At 45.6% G+C, this 6866-nt stretch overlaps 1 protein-coding gene across 2 annotated transcripts in view; it reads right to left on the minus strand.

The window, feature by feature from the left end:
- The window catches only part of ARID1B (AT-rich interaction domain 1B), a 491955-nt gene extending 485461 nt beyond the window's left edge, over nucleotides 1-6494 (minus strand). For both annotated transcript variants that reach the window (XM_072767266.1, XM_072767261.1), the window contains exon 1: nucleotides 6344-6494. The gene's annotated coding sequence lies outside the window, so the exon portion shown is untranslated. The remainder of the gene's footprint in view (nucleotides 1-6343) is intronic.
- Nucleotides 6495-6866: the final 372 nt, after the last annotated feature.

Below are 6866 nucleotides of genomic sequence, written 5' to 3' on the forward strand. Positions count from 1 at the left end.
TATCAATCAGTGTGTGCTTACAATGAGTGGTTTTTATGGTACATAAATTGTACTTCAATAAAGCTATTAAAGAAAAAAAACAGTTTAAGTGTCATATGTTTTCATAAGAGTGGGTGAAAGCCATAATCTGAATTTTTCATCTCTGCTTCGATGCTGAAATGTAACACGAATGTGTACCTGTGACAGTAAATGGGAAGAGTTCTTCACAGTTTGCAACGTCCCTTACAAGTTTCGGATTTATTTGCTCTTCACACCAATCCTGTGAGGCACAGGGAGCAAGTATTACATGATCTACAATAAGCGCTATTCTTTTTCCTTTTAGCTTTGCCCTGGGGAAACTTCAAATACTGTATCAATTACATAATTTAAAAATCAAGGCCTATTATTTATTTATTTATTTGACTGTGTTTATTTATTCACGAGAGACACAGAGAGAGAGAGGCAGAGACACAGGCAGAGGGAGAAGCAGGCTCCCTCTGGGGAGTCTGATGCGGGACTCGATCCCAGGACCCAGGGATCACGGACCTGAGCTGAAGGCAGCCACTCAACCACAGAACCACCCAGGTGCCCCAAGGCCATCCTATTTATAACATAATCTGAATAAACCAGATAACAAACAGGATTGCAACCCTAAATCCTCCAGATGCTTTTACAAAGACAAGTATCTTCCATTTGCCAAACAAGCCTGAACCACAGGGAAGCCCCCACCTGGAGGCTCAGTATACTGGCTGTTGACAGGCTTGGCCCGCCCCCTTGTCCAGCTGCCTCACTGAAGCCTGGGGTGCTTGTTCACTCTGAAGCATTTGCATCTACAAATATTGAAATGCATGTAATATAATTGTATATACAATTAGGCACACAACGGCTAACATTTACAGGAGCTAATATTCCCTGGCAGAAGCAGAGCTGCCAAAAAAGCAAAAATGGAAACCAGTGTATTGATTTGGTTCACAGCAAACCCTTCTGTAGGATTTCTCTTGAAAGCTCAGAAGGAACTAAACAAACAAATCCAACTTAGCCTGAAGCAGAGAATGACATGTTTAAGAAATGTGACTTATAAACAAAATGTCCAATTATGGAATTGAAAATGTATATGGCATATGCACAAATAGGCTTAGATGAGTTAAAACCACCCAAAGCTCCCTTATTTTAATAATATGTTATGCGACATAGGCCACACTCAGTGGTCTGCAGTCAGTGCAAGATTTCGAGCTCTGGTCTATGAGGTCAGCCTCTGTGATGAGGCCTCCCCCGGCAGCCCACTGCTCAAGGAGTTATGTGTGGAAGGAGCTCTCAGTGTGGACCAGGCCCAGAGTCATCTCCACATCAAAGTTTCAGCTTGCCCGTCCCAGCCTCACATTAGCTGACTTGGTGTATGCTACGCAAGGCCCCCACTTTCCAAAGAAGGCTCGAAGGCTTTCTGTACCTTGGTGTCCTTTGTCTCCCCACGTGAGCCCCTGAAATCCTTTCACAGTGACTTGTGTTGCTTAAGGATGTTTCCAGGATGTGTGATCTAACACAAACTGTGCTTCTTGACTATGACTTAAACAGGCTACCAGACTGGGTTAGTCTAAACAAATGTACAAATAATTTATTTCAGTCGATAGTTCATTTTGGTATTTTGAAGTTGTAAAAATTTCACATTAATTTATACAATGCATTACACAGGGTAATGGAAAAAAAGCATGCGATTCGGGGCCAAGACACTTGTGCTGGGGTCTGGAATGCACCCCTATAATCCAGGTGATCTCCCTTGACTTGCAGGACCTCAGTGTTCTCAACTGCCAACAAATCATCTTTGGATAAAAGAGCCTTTAAGTTCTAATCATGATTTGACAATCATTTCTTGAGATGCTGTTATTCTACAACATAGAAATAGTTATCTAAATAATTTCACTGAAGTCATATGTATTTTTGCCTTAACATGCCTTCTGGCCTTTTCTGAACGGACAGGACAAAACACCTGAGAATTTGAAACTCACAGGCACAGAATCCATTTGCACTAGGATAAAATGCCACAAAAAGTTGCGGTTTGAGGGTAAGAATGATAAAGTCCAGGAACCAGATATTAATTGAATGGTACTTCACAAACATACACACACACAAATAAATGCTTATATACAGGTGCAAGGAAGAGGTATGTCATCTCAAACAGGGCTTTTATTTTCTTTTTAATGAGTCGTAGAACACGACACTGGCTTTCACACTCCCTTATGCCCTACTGTTCCTCAAAAGTGCTTTTGTGACCCTGACGAGAGTTGAAAGGCCTAACTTATTCCTCCATTGCCCCCTCAACACCTTTGTCCTTATTTATTTACTTGTCTTCTACTTAGTGTTTTGTTTGAGAAAGAGTACCTGGATAAACATCATCTGAAAACCACCATATTATACAACATAAAAGATTTCTGCATTAAGTGCTGTATTTTCTAAAAAGTGTTATACATACCACTTAAAATATAAGTCATCTTACAAGTTGTTTCAGCAAAAACTAAAGGCTGGAAAGTAATTTTTCATTTATAATTTTAGAGAAGACTATAAATGACATGCTATATTTAATTTTGGAGTCCCTGTGCAAATCATTAAATACTTTAATAACTATACAAATATTAATATTTGATACAAGGGATCTTCTAAATTGTGGCACAATCATAACTCTGGATTGATGTGGTGCTAAATGGGAAAATCCTGTTTAGACAGTTGTAGGAGAAGAGGTTGTTCAATGAAACAAGTTTGATAGTCTTATCATCATAAAACTGGTATTTGGTGCAATTAAATCTTTGCCAAAAAGAATTTTGGGAAAAGGAACAGTCAGGAATGTGGAGTGCCATCCCCATTGCCCTCCACAACCAGTTCATCCATCTCTTCTATGAATGGTCGCTTGGTCTGCTGGTTATGACAAGTTCTTTTGGCACTATGATTTCAGTAATTAAGAGCTGGTTGTCACATAATTTTTTAAGGACATGTCAATCCAAAGGGTGTCCTTCGGATTTAAGTGATATAGTCAAAACAAACAGTCTGCACAGATCTAAGCTGATTCTAAAGAGAGCAATTAATGGCTTTCTGTTTTCCTTATCTTTATGTGGAATCATATTTTGTCCCAATTCCCTAACATTTTTAGATTTCCAGCAAAAGAGTTGTACCAGTCCTAAATAAAAGACTACCCCACTTTGAATATCATTGACTTTTCTAATTTGTCTAATTGACCCAGAGAACGTAACAAAAAAGTAAAAACAAAACATAATCTTAGGGTCATTTCCCCATGATTTTGAATCTATATACCACCCAGACAGGTTCTTTGTTACTGAGAGACTTTATAAGAAATAAATTATTTCAGCCAAAGGATTTTCTCATTTCTGTTCCCCGAGAGTCTGTATTTTTCTCATAATAATAGATGGATTTAGATTCCTCTGTAAAATGCTTTAGGGACCACTGAGATATAAAAATGACCACTATATCGGAATAAAGTAGAAAGGGGTGATTTTCTTTTTACAGAACACCCTCCAGTAAATAACAGGAAGTGGAAGAGCAGCTGGTGTCACCACGAAGCTCACTGGAGAATGTCTTGCAGAGTCATGAGGAATGGAGTCATTTCTCAGCTGTTTGTAAACCCCATGGAGATGACAGCATGATATGCTCATCAATTTGGGCTTGTATATCTTTTGGGTCTGACTTCCAGGAGGTTTAGATCATGGTACAAAGCAGAGTGGGGAAGATTTCCTTTCTCTTTGACAGGTGGCTCACTTTCTCTTTTTGTTTTCTTCCTGCAAAATAGCTTCTGCTTTTTCTAGGTCCCGGACTATTCAAAAGGCAGGCACTAATGAACACCAACAAGCTCATTCCATAGGGAGCCGATACTTCCACAGTTCACACTCCCACCTACTTTTGTTTTGTAGGTCCTTGTTATTATGGGAACCTGATTTCAGTGGGCAGACAGATCTTCCAGAACAGGATTTGGAATGATTGTGGGGCCATCCCCAGGCTTTGGAACGAAGCCACCTGAAGTCCCCATCCTGTCTCAACGCACACACATGTCCCGGGGTCTCTGAGTTCACCCTGGGGAGAACAGTCCAGCACAGCCTGAAAATTTATACCAAATGGGATCCCTGCAGCCAGGTTTCAAAAGCATGTTGGTGGCTACAGCAGCAGGAGATTTGCAAGTAAACAGGCTCAGGGGAAAAATGGGAATTCCTGACTATCCCCACCACCACCATTGTTCATAAGAGTCTTAGAAAGAAACAATGATTCTGTTGGAAACGTAAAAACATTAGAGAGTTGAGGCAAAATATGATTCCACATAATGATAAGGAAAACAGAGAACAGTCAGAATTAACTGCTCCCTTTCTGATCAACTTAGGTGGTACAGAATGTTCGTTTTGATTACATTCTATCACTTTAATCCTAAGGACTCAATTCGAATTGGTGGCAGGGCTCTGAAGCATTACCTCTCTTCCAACCCTAGCTAGCTAGGGTACTCAAGATGGTGATAGTGGTGGAGGTGGGGAGGTAGGGGGGTGAAGAGGTATCCTAAGCCAGCAGCCCACAGGACTGAACCCCAGGACAAGAACTGAACGGCCAGGACAAAACAGGTGAGAATTTGAAACTCACAGGCACAGAATCCATTTGCACTAGGATAAAATGCCACAAAAAGTTGCCGTTTGAAGGTAAGAATGATAAAGTCCAGGAACCAGATATTAATTGAATGGTACTTCACAAACATACACACACAAATAAATGCTTATATACAGGTGCAAGGAAGAGGTATATCACCTCAAACAGGGCTTTTATTTATTTTCTTTTTAATGAGTCTTACAACACTACACTGGCTTTCACACTCCCTTATACCCTACTGTTCCTCAAAAGTGCTTCCTTCTCCTTAAAGGCCAGCCGGATACTTAGCTGGGAAGCCCTGAGTTCTGGGACTTTCACCACCAAGGCAGGTCGACACCACCCAGCTGTGGCGGCAAACCTGCAGGGCTGCTCCAGAAAGACAGGCACATGCCGCACAGAAGAAGAAAGATCCACAAACAACCCCAGGTTCCCTCCACCCAGGTCTTGTTACACCTGGTTTCTCAACAGCAGATTGCTTAGCCAACCTTAATAATCTCAGAGGAACTGCCAGGGCAGGAGGCCGGATTCCAACTACCTTTGCCCTAATTTATTGAGGGCTTTAAAAGCAGAAAATAAAACTTTGAACTCAACTCATCTGAAGCTTTATGATTCAGGTGTCCCACTTGCCTTTAGGGGCACCAAAGATCACTGAAGTTTAAAGAGACACAAAAACTTCTGCGAGCTGCAGAACAGAAAAGCGTGTCCGGACCCGACCCAGCTGGTTCTCGTAGCACATTAACTTGGCAGGAGGAGCACAAGTCCCGGCTCTGCCCTGTTCCTTTTCTGATGGATAGCATCTCCCGGCCCTACGTCTCCCTTTAATCCTCCCTCCTCGACAGACTTTCCGCGTCTAGAAAGAAGTGACCCTGTGGCCCGGGGAGCAAAAGCAAGAAGGAGAAAACGTAGGGAAAAAAAGGAAATGAAAACAGCTTCTGAGAAATGGTTGCAGAGAAAACGAAGGCAAGGGTGAAGTTATTTCCATTCACATAGTATGAAAACCTGGGCTTTAAGGAGCTGGTCCTGCAAGGAGCTGGTCGGTGTGACTTTACACCAACAACAGCCTATCAAGGCCTTTTCCTTCTCTGCCTGGCCGGTTTGGTTTTGTTTTAAGATTTATTTTAGGGAGGGGGGAAGGGCAAGGGGCTAGAGAGGATCTCAAGCTCACCCCCTCTCCCCCGCCCTGAATCTCAGAACCCAGAGATCACGACCTGAGCCCCAATCAAGAGTGGGAAGCTTAACCCACTTAGCCACCCAGGCGGCCCCTGGGCAGGTATTAATAGCCACCCCATGGGGCTGCGTGAGGCCTGAGCCAGCCAATTTTTGTGGCTGTGCCCAGTCTGGGGCGCTGTCAGGTAGGTGATGAATTTAATTCTGAAACCGAGACCCCATAATTATTCAACAGAAAGCCATACAGCATAATTTAGAAATTTTTTTGCACTCGATGTGGCCTCTTTTCGTTACCGGGAAAGCCAGGCCCCATAGGAAGGAGCCACTGTTGGCCTAGCCTCGGGTCAGGTGGACGTGTCTCCTCCGCCCCAGGAAGTCGAAGCTTCCAGGGTGCTCCAGAGGCCCACCTGGCTCTTGTCCCCGGGGCGAGAGGCCTGAAGCGAGGGCCGCCTTCAGCCCATCCTTCCCGCGAGCACGTCCCTGGGGCAGGACGGGCACTCACTGGGGTTGCTACAGCCCCGGCGTGCGTGCGCGCTGGGTGGGGGCGGGCTCTGGGCTTGGAAATTACCGAGGTTCCTCCGGGGTCCGGGTTAGCCACGCAGAACTAGTGCACGTGCGCGGAGGCCCTCGGAGGCGCCGGCGGTGCCGGCTGTGCGCGCAGGCTCCGCGGGGACCGGGCCGGCCGGGCCCCGGGGCTGCAGTCGCTCCTCCCCAGCGCCCGCTCGGGCCCGCAGCGCGCGGCCGGGGAGGGCGGGGCGGGGCGGAGGGGTCCCCGCGGCCGGCGGCCCCGCCCCCCCGCCCCGGGAAGCCTCTAGAACGCAGGCAGCGGCTCGTGAACGCGGGCGGCGCTCCCCGAGGGTGAGCGCTGGGTAAACAAGGTTGTTGCCAATCGAGTCGCGTCTGCGAGTTACAGGAACCCCCCACGGTGGATTCTCGGGGAGAAGGAAAGTCTTTGGGGCTGGGAACCCACGGACCGCCAGCCCCCAGCCCCCTCCCCCCCTTTCCATCTTTGTGAATTTCTGGGTTGTGTAACCTCTGGAGCCTCTCCCTTCGGCCTGCCTGCCTGATGATCCTTTCCGCCCTCCTAACCC

The sequence above is a fragment of the Vulpes vulpes genome, chromosome 1 (assembly GCF_048418805.1).
Source record: "Vulpes vulpes isolate BD-2025 chromosome 1, VulVul3, whole genome shotgun sequence".
NCBI lineage: Eukaryota > Metazoa > Chordata > Mammalia > Carnivora > Canidae > Vulpes > Vulpes vulpes.